The following is a 12141-nucleotide window of genomic DNA, read 5'->3' as shown; positions in this document are numbered from 1 at the left end:
GGGGCACGCACCAGGAGTTGGAATCGGTTTTATTGGTGCTAATAAAGAGGCTTGTTAAACGTGCTTTCTGCAGCAGGTTTGGTCGGACAGCGTTTTCTTCTCCCAGCTTACCTCACAGATTGTTCCAGGACCTGTTTGGTGTTTCTGTAAGCTTGGGCACTCACTCCAAATTTGACCTTTTTCACAGCATGTTGTATTGTTTAAATGTGTAGATTCCAGCAAACCTCCTGAACCTTCTTTTGATTTTCCATTTGCAAAAAAGAGAGTAATAAATGGGACAGAGATCAGCAGCATGGAGCAGGCCTCTTCTCCACTTCAGCTGGCACCTTACTGGGTACTGCTCTTCAACCTGCTGGTAGATAACTTCTTTAAGCAAAAGAAGAAAAGGCCCTTCTAATATAAAAGGAAAACTATACTCTGAATGGTCACTTTTATAGTTTTCTATTTGATATTATTGATGCATTCATGTGTGCTCGGTGGTCCCATAACCTCTTATGTAATCTCCATCTGCAGAGTAATTGGCCCTAATTACATGTAGTATAATGTGTATTTCAACAATTTTGTGGAGTAGAAGAGAAACTATTGGCTGGGAGGGTCTCATGAAATATATTTCATAATGGGAAGTTGAGGGTTTATGAACGATTCCAAACAGCCATGATGGCTGATGCTCGTTTGCAAATGAAATAAAGAATGAGCAGCAAATCCTGTATTATTAGAAGGAAGGTTACCAAAAATGACACACCAGTAAGACAGTTATTAATATCAGCCCCACGGCACTGCAGTTTGAACCGCTGAGCACACACCGACCCCTCATGACCTCTCACTCAACCCTCATGACCTCTCATGACCCATCACGACCTCACTGAACCCTCACGACCCCTCACGACCTCTCACTCAACCCTCATGACCTCTCACGACCCCTCACCACCTCTCACGACCCATCACGACCTCTCACAATCCCTCACCACCTCTTACGACCCATCACAACCTCTCACTGAACCCTCACGACCCCTCACGACCTCTCACGACCCACCACGACCTCTCACTGAACCCTCACGACCTCTCACGACCCACCACGACCCCTCACCACCTCTTACGACCCCTCACGACCTCTCACTGAACCCTCACAACCCCTCACAACCTCTCACTGACCCCTCATGACCTCTCATTGCGATGGTGGCGCATGGAGTAGCGTGATGTGCTGGGAGCTGCAAGGTTGGTGGTTTGAATCCCGGCTGCCCCATGTGCCACGTTGAAGTGTCCCCGAGTAAGACACCTAACCCCATTGCTCTGCAGGCAAAATGTAATGCATGGGTTATAATGCAATGTAAGTCGCTTTGAATAAAAGCATCAGCTAAATAACATGTAATGTAACTCTCACCGACCCCTCATGACCTCGCATTACCTCTAACTGACTGCTCATGACCCCTCATGTCCTTTCGCCCGCGTCCCACTACTTCTTCACAGCATCAGGGTGCTTTTCATCTGAGTCATCCGCCGCAACAAAGCCACCACTCGGGGTGCATGTGAGTGCAAACACTGCAGACTAAACACCACACACACGGTAAACACACATCTCCTGAGGAGGAATTTAAAACAGCGAATTTCCCTTAAATTCTGCTTCTATGCGCAACGTGAGAATGTCCTCACGTTTCAGTTACAGAGAGAGTACACATGTCATGCTTTCTTTTTATTATTTTGTTTTGTTCAGCTGCTTTTTTTCAAATTCTCTTGATGTGTCCCATAACATTTTTCATTTTCTGTTGCAGATTTCCACGGATCAACCCTCAGCTGCTGTGCCGGTGTACCGGCAGGAAGCCCGAGGCACTGCGCTGTGCACCTTCCTGCTCAGTCTGCTTGTATCTGATCAACAGAAATATCTGTAAATATCATAGATTGCAGACCAGAATGAAACAAAAGTTGCAGGCAAGCACGCCACGGTCATTCATGATGTATATATTGTGGGATATTGAAAAATAAATTGACGACCATGCAGGTTCATAAATTAACAAGGGCTGTCGAAAATATCGCGTTAACAACGTTAATTAGTTGTTTGTTGTTAATTACGTCAATTTTTTTAACACATTTCACGCGTGTGCAGTGTGACAAATTATTCAGGTCAGGAAAGTACCTCTTCCTCTAGGGAAGGCACTTCATCTTATACAACACATTACTGCCACCTGTAGGCATATGTCAGGCCGTCAGGTTCAGCAAGTCGTTTGCGCCAGTCCACGCTGAATGTTCGCAGGCCATTAACAAAATCAACCTCAGATCATTTAGCACAATAGCAAAATGTTCCAACACGTTGGAATTCGACGCTGGAAATGGTCAAGTGCGTGAGCAGAAATAAAGAGGCCGTCATCGCCATACTTGCCAACCTTGAGACCTCAGAATTAGGGAGATATTCAAAAGGACCGGGGGGTGCGGGTGCTAGCGGTCAACAGGGGGGGTGCAGCGCCAGTCTTTCCGTTCTAATTGCCGCGCTCGACTTCAAGGTGTAATCTTTATTATTGTTCGGTCTGAAACGGCGCGCCCAGTGACGGATGGTGGAGCAATATTGTTGTTCGGGTGGAAAACGGGAGAAAGGTTGGTCCGGGAGATTTTCGGGAGGGGCTTTGAAATTCGGGAGTCCCCCGGAAATATCAGGAGGGTTGACATCTGGTCATCGCAGCCCTGGACCATCAGGAGCACAAACTCGTTTTGCCGACCGCAGCAGAGTGGGATAAACTGCAGAGGCTCGAGACCCTTCTAGAGCCATGCATGTCTGTAACTTATCAAATAACATTGATTTGATTATTTTCTGGAATGAATTAAACCAAGTCAAATATCAATAACATGTATTTATGTAAGAAATAATAATGATGATAATAATAATGATAATTATGTATCTGTGTCCTGTTATTTATCTTTGGTATGCATTTCAGAAAGAAAAAATGGTTAGGATTCAGGTGTAATTGCAAATAGTGATTAATCCTGATTAATCCACTGAAAATTCTGATTAAAGATTTTATCTTCTGATTAAAGATTTTATTCATTTGACAGTCCTAAAATTAACTATAGATAAAATGCATTTAGTGTACAACAAAACACAACCGTGATTGTGGGGATATGTTTTCGACAAAGTAATGGGAATGTTAAAACCACTGTATTTTTGAAACTGTATAGACTCAATAGAATAATATTAATGTACAGTTATGATTGTAATCAATGTAATGTGATCTACCGAAATGCATTCATGTATTACTTGACGTTATCAAGTAATACATGAATGCATTTCGGTAGATCACATTCCACAACTGACTGAGAGGCCTTTAAAAGCCAAGGGGGCGTGGTCACCACTTCTAATGGGCGTGGTCACAGACTTTCAAACCTTTACTGATCGGTATAAAAACATGTAGGCAGCCATTGTTCTCGAGTTCGCTGGTTGTAGACAACAGACGGTCTAGGGATGGCCGTGAGACTGTCCTGTGGCCTGTTGGTTGCGGAGACCAGCGGCTCCTCAGCTGAGATGTCCTTTTTAGCACAACACCCTTTCATTTATTAAATACTTTTGATTTTAACTGTTCACCCCAAGATGTCTCCCGTCCGTCTGATGCTTCTTCATTATTTGAACACAACAATATCAAATAGCTTACTATAGTAAGCTAATATTGAAAAACAGTCTGGACCAAACTGCTACGCTAACTTGTATTATACAGGAAAGAGTTTAAGTCAGACTTTTCTTACATGTTATTATTATATACATTCATAAACATACCCAGATGTGCACAACGGAATGTTGAACCATTGCCTCAGGGGCCACAGATCTTCCAGCTGCCTCAAAAGCCCCACTTTCCCTGCATGTCACTTGGTTCCTTTTATCTGGTTTAGGTTTTGTGCGTGGAACAAGCAGGTTTAGAGTCCAATATCAAAGGAAAGTGTATGGACTCCCGGGGGCTTGGCATTGTGGCCCCGTGCCGAAGGAGCCCTTAAAATGTACTTCTCAGGGCTAATTATCGCTTGGGCCCCTGGTAACAAGAAACTGGTAAAAGTGTGATAGTAACTTTTTCACATAGTCTCTTCCCAAACGTAGACATCTCTGAGCGCCTTATTGAATGCTACCCACCGACAATAGGGAATCTAGTTCACTGATATTCTTCCCAAAGCGAAGTATCATCAGTGTTGGACTGCTGCGTGTTTTTAGGATATTTGGCAGCTTGCAAAGTGCTGTTTCCTGGAGTTTTAAGGGTGGTTCTTTTTATTGGGCACTTTAAATGCCTCCGGGGAATCATGGAGCTCCAGACACAAACAAAGAGTCATCTGCAGAGAGCTGATTGCTTCCTGAACATCAAGAGGGAGTTAATTGGCTGGAGGCCCCCACACTGGGGGTCGGTCTGTGCATGTATGAAGGAGGTTGTAGGGGTCCAACACCTGTGTTGTGTTTTACATACTGTCATTTTGACTCATTTTTTGTTAATTCAACGTTTCCTTTACATTAAAGGGGTCATTTTATGAATGATACCATGATATCGTGATGATACCATTTTCTACGCTGGAAAAGTACACTTGCACATTTTTTATGATTGCTGTAATGAATTAATACTTAAAACCACCTGGCTGGATTCTAATACTTTTGCTTAAATAAGAACCACTGGACCATCTTCTACGAAAGTATAGGAGATAATTTGGTCCACAATTCCTTGCAGCGGCAATATTTAAAGTTTGACGTCAGTAAAATGAAATTCCTGGGTCATCATAATTACGTGGCTTAATGCAAGTGGTCGGGCTGGATTCATATAGTCCTTTTTGCTTAGGAAGGTTCCGAAATGAGTGAAATTACCTGCAAGTAGTGTAAGAGCCAAAGAGCCTCTGAAAGCTAAGGAATGGAGCTTAAATGCTTCCTTACTTAGCTCCTTTACCATAGGGACCACTGCACCCATAGATATATATATATATAAAAACCAGATGTCTCCTCCAAACAAGCTGCGTGGAAACGCTGTGGGAACGCCTCTGCGTGACCGCGTCATGAAGCACGTGTGAAATCTAACCAATGGCGAGCTGGTACATCATAGGCGGGCGACGCCAGGACCAGGAAGCTATAAAGGCACCCGAAGGGCAGGACCATTCATCTCTGTGCCTTCATCTAGTGCATGTGAAGTTACCTATATGGCTGAGCGGTTTGTCCAGTGTGCCCCCCCATGCACCCGTTTTATTACGGGCAGGGACTCGCACACCTTGTGTGTCGTCGCTTGGGCGTGAAGCACGCTCAGCTAGCCCTCGAGGGGGCTGTGGAGAGTGCGAGCGCCTTTCGTGGCGCACGCGTCTCTCTTGTCGAGCCTTCTTTGAGGAGGACGGCTCGATGAGACGCGCTCCCCGCGGCTCCGGTCTGGCTTGTGCCGAGGCATCGCAGGTGGATCTCGCGGAGGGTCCCGGGACGGCCGAGGCACTTTCCCGTCCCTTTACCGCGGGACCCAGGATCTCGTACCAGGTGTCGGAGGCAGGATTTCTCCACCCCGGACAAGACACCGCTCTCATGGTCCTCTAGCTCCGAGGAACTGGACGTGGTGAGCGTGGAGGCAGCGGAGGCTGAGGATGTGGAGGCGCCTCATTCTCAGGACGCCTATTTTCATATACCCATCCTCCCACAACACAGGAAGTTCCTGAGGTTTTCTTTTGGGGACAAAGCTTACCACTACCGGGTTCTTCAGTTTGGCCTAGCCCTCTCACGCCGTACGTTTACCAAGTGCGTGGATGCAGCTCTGGCACCACTGCGTCTCCAGGGCATTCGCATCTTGAACTACATCGACGACTGGTTGATTTTAGCGCCATCCGAGCGGCTGGCGGACCAACATCGAGATGTTGTGCTCGCCCACATCAACCGTCTGGGGCTGAGACTCAACGCCAGGAAAAGAGTGCTGTCCCCAGTGCAGAGGACCACCTTCCTGGGCGTGATTTGGGATTCGACCACAATGCGGGCACGTGTCTCTCCCGCTCGAGTAGCTTCGATCCTCTCTGCAGTCAAGCAGGTCAAGCTCGGCCAGCAACTCACTGTGAAACAGACTGCTGGCAGCGGCATCCAACGTGATCCCTTCCGGCCTGTTGCGACACTTGAGACCGTTGCAGTGGTGGCTCAGGGACAACGGGTTCTCCCCGAGGGGAAACCAGCGCCGTCTGATCAAGGGGTGGGGTGCAATCATGAGTGGTCACTCAGCCTGGGGGATGTGGCAACATCATATCCAGTCCTGGCACATAAACCAGCTGGATATGTTGGCAGTGTTTCAGGCACGCCCTGTCGAGACAGGGGCCAAGGCCCGGGGACTGGAGACTCCTCCCTGAGGTGGTGGAGCTCCAGTGGAGACACTTCGGCCGTGCCGAGGTGGACCTATTTGCCTCCAGAGAGACGACTCACTGTCCTCTATGGTTCTCCCTCACGCATCCCGCCCCGCTTGGGGTGGATGCAATGGTGCAGGAGTGGCCGAGGGCACGCCCGCCTCTTAGAATCCGCCTCTTAGAATCCGCCTCTTAGAATCCAGTCTCTCGACCGAGGTCGTGGAGACCATCCTCCACTCCAGAGCCCCCGCTACAAGGAAGGCATATTCCGGTAGGTGGAGGCTCTTTGCCAGTTGGTGTGCGGAACGACAGCTAGACCCAGTTAACTGCCTGGTCGGTTCAGTACTGGAGTTCCTGCAGGAACGTTTCTTCACAAGTTTATCCCCGTCTACTATCAAAGTATATGTGGCGGCCCTGTCGGCAACTCATGCCCCACTAGATGGGCGTTCTCTGGGGAGACACCCACTGGTATCCCGCATCCTTCGTGGCACCCTGAGGCTGAGGCCAGCAGCCAGCACTAGAGTACCGTCCTGGGACCTGGCCGTCGTACTAGAAGGTCTCTCCGGTGCTCCTTTCGAGCCCATTGCAGAGGTCGCAGTGAAGTAAGACCCTCTTAAGACCCTCTTCCTGCTTGCTATTTCTTCCCTCAAAAGAATTGGAGATATGCAAGCCCTCTCAGGGGCCCCCTCGTGCTTGGAATTTGCACCCAGCATGTTGAAGGCGTTCTTACTACCTTCCCCCGGCTATATTCCTAAGGCTCCGTCCACTACGGTCGGGCCTATTCTGCTGCAGGCGTTCTGTCCTCCTCCGTTCCTGAAGTCGGACCAGGCGAAGCTCAACCTCCTCTGCCCAGTTAGGGCCTTAGACACCTACGTCCGCAGGACCGCCCTGTGTAGACTTCCTGAACAGTTGTTTGTGTGTTTCAGACCACCCAATACTGGGGGCCCGGTGTCTAAGCAGAGGATGAGCAAGTGGGTGGTTGAGGCCATCTCACTTGCTTACAAATCGGCCGGTCAGCCCGCACCTTTGGCTGTCCGGGCCCATTCTACCAGGGGTATGGCAACTTCTAGAGCCCTTTTGTCGGGTAAAGTATCGCTGCACGACGTTTGTATGGCGGCAGGCTGGTCCTCTCCCCACACGTTCGCTCGCAACTTCACACTACGGTCACTTGCTCATATGGCGGAGTGGGTATTGGCGTTCCCACAGCGTTTCCATGCAGCTCGAGTTCCCTGAAAGGGACCGTCTCTGGTTACGAATGTAACCTTAGTTCCCTGACGGGACCGAGAAGCTGCGTGTCGATGCCATACTCCCGGCATGCCCATGACCGTCAGACCCTCCAGCACCGGGCGGTCAGCTCATCTCAGCCCGCACAGAGCAGCCTGTTTTCGGCGCGAGACTGATGTTGTTCACCGGTTACGTCTGTTTGAGGACAGAGTGTAGATTCAAAACTTAATGTTTAAATGTAACTTTAACGTCTTGTCTGTATCCGCAGAGTGCAGCTTGTTTATTGTCCATCATTGTGCATTAAAACTAACAATGTTTTAATTAAAGGACATGAGGAGACCGTCATCGCGACTCTAAATCGGCAGCAGAACTTCAGCTCTAAAGAAACTCTGAAGCTCTGAATTATAATAATAATGAATAAAAGAATTCCACATATGAATTATTGTATAGTTCTCTGTAAGATCTTTGATGTGTGGTCAGCAGCTTGCTGTATGAGGACCACTATACTGATTATCAGCCTCTTGATGTTTGAGTAACAAGACAAACGGTCTGTGTGTGTGCATTCAAATATTTTAGTATAATAGTTTATTTTTTGTTACTGCATCCAACCTCCTCCTCCTAAAATGATAAAGCTAATTATTTTATGACTGATTTTAGCACTACTAACGTTAGCTTACTGAAAGTGGAGTCGGATTCATTTAACATCTCAGTAGTCTTTTAACTCCTCATGAATTCTCCGAAACATATTTTCTTGACTCCATGAGGTTTTTAGGCATAGACATTAGTGAGGTCACTTTCTGAACTGTCCGAATCCAGCCCCTGTCATTAGTTTTGCCGACGTCATCCGACCAAGCGGGAGTCTTCCTGACCTTGGCCCGCCCCCACACATGCTCATCAAGAGGCACTCACCTTCTTGTTGCAAACCTCAGATAAACTAGCAAGCAGCATGAAGCAGAACCAACCTTCAAAATGACTCCTTACATCACGTCCCTAGCAGCGTAGGAGGCACAAGAACCAAATGGATTCATTTCATATATCAAGAGCATGTCTCTGAAATAATTGGGAAAAAGCTGTGGGTTTGCTCCAATCACTTTGAAACGGACTGCTTTCTCAACCTGGGCAAATACAATACTGGTCACGTGAATAGATTGGTCCTCATCATGATGATCAATCATCGTGACATCTATCCGTCGCAGTGCTCCAGACGAGGAAAACGTAAGATATAATAATTCTTTAGCCGATTGAGCATGTCCTGAATGTTTGTGTTGTGGAAATTATATTTGGTGTAGTGGGATTCTACATTTCTTCCAATGCAACAGATTTCTTAGCTTTTACTCTATGCACGGCGGTGCAAGGACAATGGTCCATTTTGGCTTTTCTTTACATGATGGAGTGTTTTCTTTTTTGTGACATTCAGGACAAATCATGCATAACATTGCTGCTCTTGCATAGGCAAGCACATCTGGACTGTGGGCTAGGGTGTGCCATGCAGCCTGCCAGACGGATCCACCGATGGCGTGCTCAGTCGGCACGCAGCTTTCACCTCACTACAGAAGCAAAGGTTTGATACTTCACAATGCCATTCATTGTCTCTCTGTGTATTTAATTGTAGCAGCTTCTCATTGTTTAATCCCAGGGATACTGAGTATCTGCTTGATGTTTCATAGGCACACAGAAAACTGTGCCCTGCACTGATGTCGGGGTTGGCACCTCTGCTGATGCCGTCCAAGCATCGCAGGCGGGCCTACTATCGAGGCCACGTAAGAGACTTCGCTTGGAGGAGGACGAGGACGGGCGTCCTGAGGGAAGTTCCAGTGTGGACGCTCTGTGTGGCTCTAAATTAGCAGATGTGCCGTGAGTGGCTAAATATTTAATCTAAACATTTAATCCGTTGGATTACATTCCTACTCTCATTTTAGCTGTAGCAGCAAGGAAGTTGATCTTTGTGGGAATTCTTTGTTTTTTCTACTAGAACAAAATCTTCCAGCCCTGATCATAAGACACCCACATATTTTGTTTATGAAAGCGGCCTCCTGGAGCTGTTTGAGATGTGCCCTGTGTGTCAGCGGGGGACAGATGTGTGGACATGGAGGGTTGGCACACCCCTCTCTGTGGAGCAGCACTGCCCACACTGTAAGTTCTGCAGAAAATGGAATAGTCAGCCTGTTCTTGGTAGCACTCCAGTTGGGAACATCAGACCTTAAGCAGACCCAACCTCAAAACCGTATGTGAAACATAAATAACCGTTATTATTTACAAAATAATTATAAGAAGAAAATGAATATAAATACCATGAAGACCCAAATGTGCAACTTTGTAACAGTACATTCTTTTGGTTTCTTTTGCATTTCAGACTAAGTCGGATGGGCCTCATCTTTAATGTGGATTTCCAGGACCAGGACCCATATTTGGGGCAGAAGATCCTGATCCCAGAGGAACCTCCCGCTAGAAGCAGGAGGTTCAACCAAGGGCAGGGCCTGGCTGATCTACCTGCTCTCTTCTCAGTGCACCATGCTAATGTTTTTTAATATACAGGTGAAACTCAAAAAATTAGAATAACAGGCAAAAGCTCATTTCTTTCAGTAATTCAACTTAAAAGGTGAAACTAATATATAGACTCATTACATGCAAAGTGAGATATGGCTAAATAATATACAATATATACTGTATATATATATATATATATATATATATTAGTTTCACCTTTTAAGTTGAATTACTGAAAGTAATGAGCTATTGCACGATATTCTAATTTTTTAAGTTTCACCTGTAAATACCTGTAACTTTTCCCAATCTTCGTGGGCATCTTCCTCATTGGCTCGTGTTACAAGCTCACATTTCAAGGCTAAAAAACGCCTACCTCGGTGTGGAAACTAGACCACACTCATTTGGACACTAGTGTCGACATGTGCTGTGCTCACACGCGTGACCAACACACACACACACACACACTGACAATCACCAGCACACGCGCATTCACACAGCAGAAAAACAAAAGTTGTAAGAGGGATATGTGGGAACCATTATACTTACCCACTTGGCCCTATGTGAAAAAGTAAGTAACAGTATTGACGGCAACAACTGCCATCAAGCGTTTGTCATGAGGCTTTGACATCGCTGAGGAGGAATTTTGGCCCACTTTTCTTTGCGGCCTTTTTAAAATTCAGCCAATTGTTCTCCCTCAACAGACACTACATAGTATTTATGCAGAATACAACTTTCTGCCACATTGTGGCATCGAGGAATGGGGGCGATGCACTCATTCTGACTTCTGTGATGAGGGAAAGAACATGCGTATTTGAAAGCAGCTGACCGAAGGGCTATCCTATAACTAAAGAAACCACACGCTGCGGCAGTCAGCAGTAGGTCTGTTCCAAACTTGACCAGCCCAGAGTGATTATTGTTTCTAAATTTAGATCAAATTAACAACATGTAAGTCTGCCAGCGCCATGTGAGAGAGGCCCAGTCACAAGAAACAAGCGGACCATCGACAGCGGATAAATGAGGTTCCTCTTAGACAGTATTGAGTGAGCAGTATTCTGACTTCTCTCTAACAACTGGTCACTGTGACGTCAGCCACTGGTTCAAGGCCTTGAGTTAGGCATCATGGCAGTGACACACAAGAGAGGAGCTCAGCTCAAAGTAACAGTGGATAACCAAAAGGTGTCCATACACTGTCATGAAAACCTGAAAATCCACTGAGACACAGACCACTCCCACACCGGGACAACGAGCTGTCGATCACCACAACCCCGCCCCATAAAGAATACCATGCTTACTTTATTTGACTAAATGGATTCAAATGAACATCATGCTGTATTAAAGAAGACTTGAAATTAGAGATTGAGACCATAAACAATTACAATGTTTACATAGATAAATAAAGAGAGAAGTAGTCATTTTCTAATAGACTTTTATTAAAGATGGCGATGTTGAATATACTGAAGTTCATAACGGCGTCCACATGCCAGGGGGTCAGGTCAATCAGGATCATGGAGAGTATCAACACATGCGTGGTGAACTGTAGTCTGCACTGGTTATTTAGTTGGTCGCCAGCAGGTGGAGCAGGAGTTGCTTTAAAGTCAACTAATCCCTTGTGGCCCCTATGTTTCCCTGGATGGAGGGCCCTGAGCGGGTGGATGGATTGATGGAAATCTCTGCTGCTCGGTCTTCTCAAACATACGAGTCCCACAACACAGTAAAGCACTCGGAAAAAGACAAAGAAAAGAGTCTCGAAAACCGAAATATATTTATATATTAAATGGCATGTTCTCACAATGCAGGTTTCTTGTTTTTTAAGGCAGCCATGTTGCTGTAGCCACCCACATGTTAAACGGTTCTGTTTTATTAGGTGCCTCCCCACTGCGGCCCAAACAGCAGGGAGGCTCACCTGTTCCTTGTTAAGGAGAGAGAGAGAGAGAGAGAGAGAGAGAGCAGTATTTCTTACACTGGCTGTATGACTCGGACCAATGCAGAGATGGCTTTGCTATGTGGAGAGCGGTGTGTGGATCAAAGCGAGGCCGGCGGCTCTGGATTTGCAGGTGAATGGGAGGAGAAAATATGTTTAAATACAGTATTCCAGCAGCGAGCTGGAACCTAGAAACAGAA

Source organism: Pungitius pungitius, chromosome 6, assembly GCF_949316345.1.
Source record: "Pungitius pungitius chromosome 6, fPunPun2.1, whole genome shotgun sequence".
Lineage (NCBI taxonomy): Eukaryota > Metazoa > Chordata > Actinopteri > Perciformes > Gasterosteidae > Pungitius > Pungitius pungitius.
The sequence above is the reverse complement of the archived record's forward strand: the minus strand, read 5'-3'. Positions refer to the sequence as shown.